Consider the following 13,161-nt stretch of genomic DNA (forward strand, 5'->3'; position numbering starts at 1 on the left):
CATGCCCTTCAGGGCTTCGTCGACCTTCTCGCCGAAGAGGAGGTCTCCTTCAAAAGGCATATCCAGTACCTTGTACTGCACCTCCGGTCGGAAATTTGTGCATTTTAGACATGCCTGTCGTCGGACAACTACGCCGTTGTTCACCCGCTTAAACTCCAACTCAGCAAGGTCTACTGCAATGTTAATGGCATGATTTGAAGCCTCCTCACCTTCCCTGACCAGCAACATAGCTGCTTTTCGATGTTCATCTGGAAGGTGTTCGATATAGGCGCCAACCGATGCCACATCTCCCTGTCGTATCTAACAAATATGGCGAGAGAATTGGCCGCCTTCACTGTGGTAGCGCCTACTTTTTTTGCCGAACACATCCTGCCGACTAGCATCACTTTCCAGGGGGTGGAGGGAGGCTTACACTAGTGTTGAGCCCTTGCCTTTCTCGCCGCCGATACCACAGAGTCAGGTGTTGGTTGTGAGGAAAGGCACTTGGGAGTAGAGACCGGGGCTTTGAATTTTTTCTCTAGGCGACCCTTCATCGCTGGCTCTGAGAAAGGATGACGCATGGTTTGAAGACCTTCCTTCCACACATGATCCAGGATGGGCACTGAAAAAACCGACCTTCTCCTTTTACCCATGTGGTCGAAAAGAAAACAGTCCTTTTCTTCTTCTTGGGCCAGCCCGAATTCCATGCAAGCCCTGGCCATCATGTTGTGAAATGACCCGATATCGTCTGAGGGCTCCTCGGGGTTTCCAATTGTGCATCGGACTCCCAGGTCGGATCCCTGGAAGGGGAAAAGGATACCACTGACGACGCTCTGCTGCCTGATTCCAAATCCAACAGTTCCCCTTCCTCGCGGCGTGGGGCTGAGAGATTTGCCTCCAGAGGCCCTGCCGCGGGGGTTGAAGGTGGGGGGTGGCGAGACGGGCCCGGGTCGTCGACGACCGACCTGGCCGGAGTTGTTCGAGGCAGTCCGTCATCCAGTGTCCTCAGCAGCGTTTGCAGCGTGGACAAGACCTCCAATGATAAAAAATGTTGCGGATTGAGCAGGGGGGCAGAACCCGGAATGCTCCCGGAGAAAGGTGTGGTAACTTGTAACCCCAGGTCTGCAAGGGCAGCTATCCCTTCACCCTCGTCTCCCGAGGACACCGACAAGGCCTCCTGCTGTAGAAGTGTGTCCGGCAAAATTGGGTCGTAGACCTCTGGACGCCAGGCCTCTTGCGGGGTATCAGTCGACGAAGCAATAGTCGACGTCGTCGTCGCCTGCAATCCAGGAACGGTTGATGTCAACTGCGTCAGCGAAGTAGTTGACGACTGCCCAACCGTCGACGACAGTGGTGGTCGCGCAGGCTTATGCGTTGCTCCCGTCTTTTCTGAACTCGACCTGCGTTTCTCTGTCTCTCGACTCAAGGTCGATCTATGACGATCGCCCGAGGAGGATTTAGTTTTTTCTTTGTCTTTCCTCACTGAAGATGAGGACGAGGCCTTCTTCGAAGAAGAGTCCCTGGAATGGCCTACCGACGATTCCTTGTCCACCGATTGCAATTTCTTTACCGGGGGTTCCGATGATTATGAGCAGCGCGGGGCCCCTGAAGATTTTGATACCAAGGCCGCGCTGCGTGTGGAGCCCACTTCCGAAAGCGGGTATGCCCCTGCTCCGTCGTTGAACCAAACGACAAGTCTGCGACTCCGATCCTTAAGAGTCTTCTGGGGGAAGCCCTTACATATGTCGCCCTTGTCAGCCGAGTAATGAGGGTGCAGACAGTAAATGCAGTCCATATGTCCGTCCCCCTCGTAGACCTTTAGTCCGCACGGGCGGAACAGTGCTTTTCCCGACATTAGGAGAAAAAACCGCAACAGCACAACCTAACCAAGTAGAAAATACACAAGGTGTTCCCACTTTGGAGACGGTTGAAATCTGAAGGGAGCCGCGGGGGCGGGGCATTTATGCCACTACGTCCTAGTGGGGCGTGCGCGGCCCAAAACGACGTAGATGGGACACAAAAGTGTCGAACGTTTTCCTACGGGAAAAGGCTTTATAAGCTTACCGAGGGTTCCCAGTCTGTCGACGGGGAATATTCTAAGCATGTGAATCCATGAAAGATCCAATGCTGCAGAAACATGGATCCCCTGCAGGCGCAGCCGCGCCGCCACTGGTGGTAGGCACTTGTTAAAAACCCTGGGTGCCGACTTCAATCCGAAGGGCAGGGCCTTGCATTGGTAGTGCCGGCTCTGGACTACGAATCTGAGAAACTTTCGGTGTCCTTTTAGAATGGGGATGTGGAAGTAAGCATCCTCCAGGTCCACCGACAATAGGAAGTCGCCTGCCTCCAGCTGTCCCAGCACATGCTGGAGGGTGACCATCAGGAACTTCTGGGCCTTGAAGTATTTGTTCAACCGACGCAGGTCCAGGATGGGGCGCCAACCGCCTGTCTTCTTTCTGACGAGGAAGTATCTTGAGTATACTCCAGAGCCCCGGAGTCTCTTCGGGACGAGCTCGATGGCACCTTTCTTGAGCATCGCCCTTACTTCTAGTAGCCGTTGAGGGACGTGATTTTCCTTGCTGGCCACGGGAGGAACGCGCGGGCACTTCTTTAGAAATTCGAGAGTGTGCCCCTGGGCCAGGGCATCCAGCACCCAATGGTCGGTGGAGATGGACTTCCCCCACGCTGACCAAGGGGTGCTTCGTTGGGGGCCCGACACTACGGCCGGTTCAGTCCTGCTTGGAGGTGGCCTTGCCACCTTGGCCTCCTTGGCGACGGGATCCTCCTGACTTGCCGCGCCTTCTGTAGGCTTCTTGCGATGAGGAACGTGCTGCTTGGCAGTACGTCGAGGTGCCACCGCCGAATCCTTTGGAAGCCCCTTGCTTGCCCCTGGAGTTCCGAAAGGGCGGTCATCGTTGCTGCAAAACTCCCAAGGCCTGTGCCGTCTCCGTGTTGGCTTTGATGGCCTGAAGATATTCAGTTACTGTTTCCCAAACAGGTTGTTCCCGTCGAAGGGCATGTCCAAGACTCTGGTTTGCACGTCCTGGTGGAAATCAGTTGCCTTGAGCCATCCCCGCCGTCGAAGGCAAACACTGTTACCCAACTGGCAGAAACCGGTGTTTGCGATGTCCGTGGCCACCGTTATGGCGTGATCCGACGCCACCTCTCCTTCCTGCAGAATCTCCAGGGCCTCAGCCCTCTTGTCGTCTGGTAGGAAGTCCAGCAGGGGAGCAATGTTGTACCACAGCTCCCTGTCGTAGCGGGCCACGATCGCTAGGGCGTTGGCCGCCTTGATCGTCGTCACCGCCGACGAGATGACTCGTCGCCCCATGGCGTCCAGTTTCTTCCCCTCGCCGTCAGGTGGGGAGGTAGAAGTCGAAGCCGTCGCCCCCGCCGCTTTCTTCTTGGCCGCCGCAGAGATGACCGAATCCGGAGTCGGCTGGGCCCTAAGGCATAGGGGGGCAGAATCCTGGACTCAGTACTTCTTCTCGTACCGATCCCTCTCGGCAGGTGCCGTGGATGGGTTCTTCAGGACCGCAAGCCCCTCGTCCCAGATATCGTCGAGCAACGGTACCGGCAGGACCGTCGTTCTCTTGGCGGCCCGCCTTTGGCAGAGGAACCCTTCCTTCTTCTGTTCCTCGGGGCAGAGCTGGAAGAGCTTGGATGGCCTGGCGACCATAGCGTGGAAGGAGCCAATTTCGTCGGGTGGGGAAGCCCAAGGGGGTGGTGATGGAATGTCTATCCCGTCGTCACCGCCGCCGTCGTCGTCCGTCCCCGAATCCGTCGCTGTGTAATCTCTGGGCCCTGGAGAGGGAGATGAAGGCTCTACGGGCTGCGAGGGATGGAAGGGTGGGGGAGGATGAATTCTCCTCCGCTTGCTTGGAGGACTTCCCGACGGGCCTGGTTCCGTCGGCTTCCCCGTCGGGGTTAGAGGCAACCTCGTCCTTATCTCCGTGCATAAGGTTTGGATTGCCTTCAAAATGGCCGTTGAGCTGTCCTGCGGCCCAGGTGTTGGTTGCGGCGGACGAGATGGCTGCTCCTCCACTGGAGTCTCGTCGTCGCCACAGTCGCTCTCCTTGATCACTTCCTGAAGATCTCTCCCCTGGTATCGAACCTTCTCGAACCGTTGTTGAGGTCTTTCACGACTTCAACCAGCTCTTCCTCAGAGGCTGTATCCGTGTCCGTAATGGCCATCGCCCCCCCCCTCTTTTTCCAACTGGGCCTTGATGGGGGTCTTGTCGATGGGCTGGAAAGAGGATTCCCTCCGTAGCAGCAGGGAAACTCTGGGCCCCGAGGTCGCCTCCACTTGGGTAGCCTCCACAGGCTTCGCCAGGGTCGCCACGACTCCCTCGATAGAGGCCTTAGCTGGGTGAATCAAGGCCTTCACCACCTTGGGCGCGGTTGAGGCCTTCACCATGCGGGAGGGTCACTGCCTCGCTCCCCATCGGCTGATTCCTTCGAGATCGACCGGGGCCTCTCCAGAAGCTTACCCGGGTTCTCGGATTTCCTCTTCCCCAAGCCAGAGCGTTGGCTCGCAGTTGATGGCGTCTGTGAAAGCGCGCCCTGCCTGGCAGCCAAAGAGCCTGACCCTTCCCGGTGCCCGCGGTGCTTTGCCTTTTGTTGGGCCCCCCGTCGCCGAGGCACCCTCACAGGACTTAGAAGACCACTCGGACTTCTTATTCTTCTCACCTGCTGGGCCCTTCTCCAGCCAGCTTGCGAGTCGGGTCCGGCGGTCCCTCATGATCCGTTCCGACAGGTTCTTGCAAAACGCACAGTCCTTTTCCACGTGCGTTTTGTCCTCATGAAGGCAGTAGAGACATCTTGAATGCTCATCCTCCTTGAAAACATTCTGTAATCCGCAACCAGGGCAGTTCCTGAACAGCTTGGATCTGGGTGTCAAGCTTCCCTTGTCCTAGGCCATGTCCACGAGGTAGGCCTCAGATCTTCTGGAATCCTCCGAGAAGAGGAACCCGCCGAAAACTTCACCCTTGAGGGGCGTAGGAAAATTCCGAAACGGGTCCCTGTTGATCGGAAGTAAAAACAGTGGAGCTTGAGGCTCGATTGACTGAAAATATGAGATTAAACACTTTGAAAAAAACGCACCACGCAGTAAAAGCTCGAGAGCTAAAGCACGAGAACTCCCCAACACTTGAACGTGCGGTAAAGATCTGAAGATGGCTGCCAGGGGAGGGGCTTAGGAAGAGGGCAGTCATTGGCTGGGGGCAGTATGACCCAGAGACCAGTGATTGGTTACTACTAAGAAAGACAGATCAGAAACGAAACTGATACTGATTTTTTCTATACCGAGGATTCCCAGCCTGACGGGGAATATTCATGAGCATGTGAATCCAAATACCAGAGTTGTGGGTTTTACAAAGCACAAAGATACTCCTCCAATTGGCATTATTAATATTATGCTTGTATGCTGTCGGTCCAATTTTTATCTCTCGTCAAAATATTTCTGGTTCTTACTTTTTTTCCTCATCATTAAGCTCTGGCCTGCCTTTGAGGGACTTGATCTCCTTCTTAACCTCTCTTTTCTGTTCTTCAATCTGGTAGTCATATTTATTAATAAGTGGTTTTCCCTGTTTATAATCAACATTCATTTTACAATTCGTTTTTTGAATTAATCCCAATAAATTTCCAATTTCTTTAGAGCCATGAAGAGCCATCTCATGGCCATCTAACGGTATTATATCAAAAGTCTATCAAATTTCTCCTAATTCTTTTCGGACCATACTATCCCGTTTCCTCCAGCTGTGGTTTGTATATTCATTATTTCCCCTACTGCCCATCTTTGTTGTGGAATATTAGCAAATTTTCCCTTTAGAATCTAATGTTCACCAAGTGCAGTCTCTATATGCTGGAATGTATTAATCTTTTACTAGCAAAAATATAATCAATGTGAGAGCCAACCTTACCATTAGTCCAGGCATGAACATTTGAGGCTCCCTCGGGTGTTTCCAAATATTCCAGACCCAAATTAAACAAAAGTTTCAACCAGAAAAAAACATTCTTCATTTGTTAATCATGGTTCCGATCTAACCCTCCATTTCCTATTAGTGGCGGCATAATGTCAGGACAATCCGCCCATAAATTCTTCAGTCTATTAATTTCCTTCAAGGCAGCATCACAGTATGCATTGAAATCCCCTATTATACATATTTCTGAGTTAAGGGATTCCACTAACCATCCTTCAACAGTATTATTTACGAAGTAACCTATATCCATCATATTTTTACCCCCAGGACAAGAGTAAATATTGATAAGTAGTATTTCTCCAAACGGGCTTACCTTATCAATAACTACGCACATAACTGATTTCCCAAAGGAATTCTATTCCCTACAGGGGATATGATTTTTAACCCCTATACATAAGCCACCCGAGGGACGCCCCTTTTCCCCCTTTAATAGTTGCTTTGATATGTTATATCCCTCCAATAGCATTTCGCCACATACCCAAGTTTCCTGGAGGGCATAAATATCACTTTCCATCAGAAGTAAAATACCATATGGATGCAGTAGGGAATTAAAACCTCTACTGTTCCATGATACTAGAGTGATCTCATTTCCCCATCCCTTATCTCAATAGTCTGGGGAAATAACGACACCCTGGGATCCAATTATCCTTATGGTTTCCTCGTTTCCATTTTTTATTTTTGGATTGTTTTGATTTCTTCCTGGCTCAAGGTTATGGTCCTTTATCTCCAAATTGATAGATGTATTACATATTATCTCAAAGTCCTTACCCCAAAAACGTATTGCATGTTCTCGAATAAGAACTACTAAAACCGTAGATCTAAATTGTACAATAGCCCGATTTTTCCAACTCAGTTTCAGAAAGTATGACAGCATCAATATCGTTCGATTTGATATTGTGTAATTGGGGGATTCGTTTTAATTGTTCCAACAGCCAGGTACGATTCAAGAAAGGGCTCAATTCAGTAGTAATTATCAACAAAATCAAAGTCTAAATAAGAATATCATAGAAGTAAAGGACACGAACAAGCTGTGCACTCTCGCTAACTCATTTTTGCCTCAATTCAGTAGTAACCTTCTCAATAATAATACTTTTTCCCAAATTTGCCTCTATCCCCTCCACATTGGCTATACTTTTACATGAGCTCATTCTAGAGTTTCCACTAAGCGTTCCATCTAGGCTATATACATCTCTCAATTCCGATTCGGGGTAGTGTGAGCAGTTTTATTAATATGGATATTTACGCATCTAACTTCATTCTCAAGGATTTCTTCCCGCTCAACCACTTCAATATCCTGCTCTTAACCTCTAAGCCATTTTTCAAAGTCCCATTCTTTTTTGGGCGGGATCTTTTGTATGTCCACTCTCTTGTTTTTCCAGGATGTCAAACCCATTTCCCACTTCCACGCATTCCACATCTGAGGGTGCTCTGGCTGCCAATGCCACACTATTCCTTTTAAGACATGTATTCCTTCTCACTTCGGCCATTGCAACCCTATGTCGGGGGATTTTTTTTTATTATTAAGTTTACATCGTGTTCTCTTCTTAGATCCATATGAAGCCAATGTTTCGCCCATATTATTATCATTCTTTCCTCATTATCAACCATTTCTACTGCAGGATTCTCTTACTAAATTTAAACCTTCCTGTACCAAGCTTCTCTCCTCATCTTTCTCCACCACCAAACATAATTCACTCAAATCACCCATACTAACCTGACCTACATTGGGATCATCATTCTTATGTGCCAGGCGTTTTCCTTCACTTTCTTTAATCATTATACCCAATGCTTTTGTATTCTCTATGGTTTGATGTACAAAAGACTTAATATCATTTTGTTCCTCTAATAGCTTAGTACAAATACCAAGGAGAACATCAATAGTCGTTGTCAAAGCATCCCATTTTTCGCCCAAGAATAGTGAATTGTCCCCCCTATGGCCATCATCCATACTTCGTGAATTTACACTATCCTTATCGGAATCATTCCAGGACTACTCCGCCTCTTTATCCTTAGTATCATCCTGCGCATATTTACCTAGTTCCTGAGTAGCTGATAAATTGGATTCTATACCATTATTCATGTTGGTGCCAGTTTCTATGCTGACTTCAACATGCAACATATCTATATCTGTCCATACCCCCATAGATTGCCGTCTACCAAATTTAGCAAGGAATTATCAATCATGGAGCTATTTAATGGAGGGGGTTGAGTTTCCTCAAACACCAGATCCTTTTGTTTATCTTTTATTGTAAGAAAGCTAGTGACTAACGTACTCGGTCCATAGTCCCCTTTCCTCCATACTGTATGGGCGTCCCTTCCAAGGGACGGGAGACTGAACATTTTTCACCAGAAAAAACATTCTTCCCCATTAATTTTAGAGGCGCGCGGCCCAGGGAGCATGCGCTGCCCTGACTCCGCCCTCCGGCACACACCTCAGTCACCATTGACGCGTCGACAATAGATTTAACATTGCCTAATGACACCAGTATTATTAGGGGGGAGGTTGGTGGGACGTATGGAGGAAAGGGGACTATGGACTAAGAGTATGTTAGTCACTACGGTGAGTAACTTATATCTTATGTCCCGTACCCTTTCCTCGATACTGTATGAGCGATTACAACTGATTGTAGCACCAGGGTGGAGAGGAAACCCCTCTTTAAGCAAATCTGTTTCTGATAACCGCCTGTCCGAAAAGCCGCATCAGATCTAGAGCTGGCATCCAAACAGTAATGCTTGCAGAAAGACGAGAGGGAGAGGACCAAGTGGCCGCCCTGCTTATGACTTGCCAAGGGACATCGCGCTGGAATGCGATGGCCGTTGCCTTGGCCCTGACTGCGTGGGATGCATGTTGGCCGGAAGCAGCTTGTGCTGGCCCTCATACGCTTCTTTGATGGGAAAGACCATCCAGCAGGATATGGAAGCCATACAGGCCCGATAGCCTGGTATTGAGCCTCCAAATGTGACAAACAGGACATCTGATTTGCGAAAGCCCTTGTCCAGTCCAAGTAGAATTTCAGAGAACGCCCGACATCCAGGCAGTGCAACACTATTTGTGCTTTGTCCTTAGGATCGGGAAAAAAAGTAGGAAGGACTATCTCCTCGTACAGGTGGAAAGCAGACGGAACCTTGGGCAGAAATGCTGGGTGTGTCCGCATGACTACCTGGTCTTTGTGAAAGGTGGTATATGGCTCAGAGGCGACCAGCACCTGGATCTCGCTGACTATGAGCCGAGGTAAGGCCGATTAGTAAGGCTGTCTTGATGGTGACCAACCTGATGTCTACGGACGCCATTGGCTCGAATGGTTTGTGTGCCAGTGCGCCCAAGACTATGTTAAGGTCCCAAACCGGGTGCAGTCTCTTGACGGGCGGGTGGATTCTAGCAAGACCAGTCAGATGTTTCTTGACGATTTGGTTGGAGGAGGAAAAAATGGCTTCCTCCGAGTTCCTCTAAGCCCCAATGGCTGCAAGGTATGTGCGGCAGGTGTCCACCTGTACGCCTGAATGAGCAAGGTGTGCCGAAAAGGAGAGCACGTCGTCCAAAGTGCAAGCCAAGGGGTCAATTCCCTTGGAGTCTGCCCAGTGGCAGAATCCGGTCCATTTGCTTTTGTACTGGGCCCTGGTGGCTTTGCTCCTGGTGCCTTGTATGATCTCCAGATTGGCCTGAGAGAGGCTAAGGTGCTGAAGCATTACCTGCTCAGGTACCACACTGTGTGGGCTAGTTTCCCTGGCACAGGATGGATGACTCCCTGCTGCGCTACAACATGTGCTGGGCCTGTCGGAAGGTGCATCGGGGGCACCTCCGAGAGGCTGAGTAGCTCTGAAAACCATGGCCTGGCCAGCCACCACAGAGCTTTCAGAATGATGAGCAGTCAGCGAAACTCCTTGATCTTGCAAATTACCCTGTAGATCAGAGGAGTGGGCGGAAAGGCGTAGGCTTTCATGTCGGTCCACTGGAGATGAAATGCGCCGCTGAGGGAGCCGGAGCCCTGACCTTGCTAGGATGCAAACTCGAGACACTTCTTGTTGTGCCAGATGGCAAAGTGATCCACGTGGGGGTGACCCCAGCTGTTGAAGAGCTCCTGAATAATGAGGTCTTTTAGCTAGCACTCGTAATTGTCCGCTCCCAGCCTGCTGAGCCTGTCCGCTTCCAGGTTGGATTCCTCCGGGAGGTGGGCTGCCGAGAGGTGAATGTTGTTTTCCAGTGCCCATGCCCACATGCTGATCGCCAGTCTGCACAGAGGAGGGGATCCGGTCCCTCCCTGCTTGTTGACACAGTACATGCTGGTCGAGTTGTTTGTCTGGATGAGGACAACCTTGCCCTTGAGAAGTAGAAGGAATGCTCAGAGCGCTAGCCAGATGGCGTTCAGCTCCAGCCAATTGATGTGGTATTCCTGCTCCTGTCAAGTCCAGGTGACGTGGACCGAGAGATCGTCCAGGGTGGCTCCCTTGCCACAGACTCGAGCGAAGAGTCTGTGGTGATGGCGGCCTGCGGAGAGGGCGGCCGAAAGAGCTTGCCCGTCCGTAGGTTGCAGCCCATGGACCACCATGTTAGGTCCGAAGGGAGAGATTGAGGAACGTTGATCTCAGATTGCGAGCCCCGCTTCCGATTCCATGAGGCCGCGAAGTGCAGCTGAATCTTTCTCATCCTTAGTCTTGTGAGCGGCACGGCTAATAGGACCGCTGCCAGTAGACCCAGGAGATGTTGGTACTACTATACTGAGGTTGCCTCTCTGCAGATGAAGTGGGCGATGGCCCTCTTGATGGCCGAGATTTTGTCCTCCGATGGGAAGACCTTATCGGAGCAGGTGTCCCAAATGAGTCCCAGGAATGTCAGAGTCTGCGTATGCTGCAGCTGTGACTTCTTGAGGTTGAGCGAGAAGCCCAGATCGTGCAGTGTGTTCATAAGGGCATGGGAAGAGTGGATAACTGCTTCCAGAGATATAGCCCTGACAAGCAAGTCGTCAAAGTATGGGTAGATGTGGAGGCCCTGCACTCTGTGGAGGGCCGCCACGGCGTACATGAGTTTGGTAAAGACCCTGGGGGCCGAGTTGAGGCCAAATGGAAGGACTTTGTATTGAAAATGGTAGCCCATGATCCTGAACCATAGAAATGAACGATGGGGCTGCCAAATTAGGACGTGTAGTTACATGTCCTTCAGGTCCAGGGAGCACATCCAGTCTCCCTTGTCCAATGTCTCCGCAATAAAAGCTGCCGTAACCATCTTTAATTTTTGCAGGGGCAGGGAGAGGTTGAGGGTGGAAAGGTCCAGCACAACTCTCAGGCCCGTCTGGTTCTTCTTCTGAATGGCGAAAATCCTGGAGTAAAATCCATAGCCTCGCTGGGAGGCTGGAACTTCCTCCACTGCCTGGCTCTCTATGAGCGACCGGATCTCCGTCAAAAGAGTTGCAGTCCAAACCTGTGGAAGTGGTGGGGAGGAGGGAGGCGAAGCTGGGCTAGGAAGGTATCCCTGTGGATACTACAGAGAGGGTCCAGGGGTCCGTGAATTTCTGGTGCCAGAAATGTACATTGAGAGCAAGCCTGCCTCTCACCGGAGGCACGTGGACCCAAAGGGGCACGTCATGCCTTCTTTCCCTCGGAGGCTGACGCTGAGGAGAGGGGGACTGGGAAAAGCCCATATTCCCCCCCCCCATCCCCTTTTGTCGTTTGCGCTGGTTCTGAGAAGAGAGCTGGATCTGCGTTGCTGGAAGCCACAGAACCGTCCATATGTACAACCCTTTTCCGAGCTCTGCTGAGATTGGGTGTACGATTTGGGCGTGGTCCTTGTAAGAATGGATAAAGACTTTGCCGTTTGTGAGCGGTTTTTCTTTTTGTCTAGCTCCTTGTCCGTAGAGGAGTGGAAGAGGTCTCTCCCCCCTGCCTCGAACGGTAGATCTAGAATGCGCTTGAAGGTACGCATGCATATGTAACGTTGTGCTCACACGGCGTTTAAGACCATACGGCGGCGTTTAAGACCTGCTGACCCAGCAAGAACTTGTTTTTAACAGAAGAATTGTGTTTGGTCACTGTATGTCGAATCATGCTGAGCCTGCTAAAACTATCTGCAGAATACGGGTGGGGGGAAGGAATGAGTAAGCATGGCCTCGGGCACGAAAGAATGTGAAGACCGGGATAACAGGAAACCACGATAGACCACGATAGCAAATGTGCAATGGTTGTTCGTTAAACTTCAACTGGATACTTCAGATAAACTCCAACTGGAGATCCGCCCTGGGGTGGACGTGTGCTATGTGCAAGGCAATGTAAACAGAAAAGTATAAAAGAGCACGATGTGTAGAGGAAGGCGCAGCACTTCGACGACTTGCTTAGCGAGACGTTTGAACTTGCGGCCCATTCGCGAATGCTTTTGCATTAATAAAGTAATGTTTACTTGGCTCTTTTCTGTCTGAGTTATTGCAGGGTCCCTCATTGTACTGGTTATGGTGACGGCGAGAAATCGCACCCACAATTTTGGTGTCAGAAGTGGGATGCGAAGGAGCGACAGTCCGTCACTGGGTGAGGAACGCCGCGGCGGAACCGGAGAAGGAATTGATCACGGGGCCCCAACAACTGAATCCGCACCTTTGATTGCAACCAACGCGTCATCCTTGTTTTTCCGGCTCCGTCGGCGGTGGAACAGCAGGCTGTCGCCCTTCGGGTCCGGAACACTCTGGCGGGACCCTTAAGGTAAGTGGTATGGATGGATGCATGATGGAATAAGGAAATAACGATTTAGGGTTTATGAAGAGGACGGTGGTATGTCCGTCTATGTAATAATAATGATGAAATGGTGATGTATTGATATTGGTATGGCGATATATGTCAGGAGGATGTACTGTTAATGTTAGCCTATTAATGCACATTTGGGAAAGGTGAGTGTTTTTAGGCAATTGCGGTATACCAACAAAATGGGTCAAGCGGCTTCCAGCAAGAGTGGTATAGGCAAGAGACACTATGCCCCTCTTGAAGGAACCCCTGCATTTGATATGTTGATTAAACATGGATTGAATTCAACATTGTTCTTAAGGGAGTGGTCTGAATATACAAAAGATTTGATTGAGCATAAATGGCCAGACACCGGGTCCTTTGATGTGGACCGCATATCCAAAGTAGAAATAGAATTAGTAAAAAGACGTGTCAGACCCGCACAGTTTGAGGCTATACGACTATGGAGGGTAGAAGCAATGCGCAGGCGCAATGCTCA

General features: G+C 50.5%; 1 protein-coding gene across 4 annotated transcripts in view; it reads right to left on the reverse strand.

Moving 5' to 3' along the window:
* GIGYF1 (GRB10 interacting GYF protein 1) overlaps nt 1-13,161 on the reverse strand; it is a 1,784,248-nt gene that overhangs the window by 263,528 nt on the left and 1,507,559 nt on the right. The window lies entirely within an intron of this gene.

The sequence above is a fragment of the Ambystoma mexicanum genome, chromosome 1p (assembly GCF_040938575.1).
Source record: "Ambystoma mexicanum isolate Mex_15411 chromosome 1p, UKY_AmexF1_1, whole genome shotgun sequence".
Lineage (NCBI taxonomy): Eukaryota > Metazoa > Chordata > Amphibia > Caudata > Ambystomatidae > Ambystoma > Ambystoma mexicanum.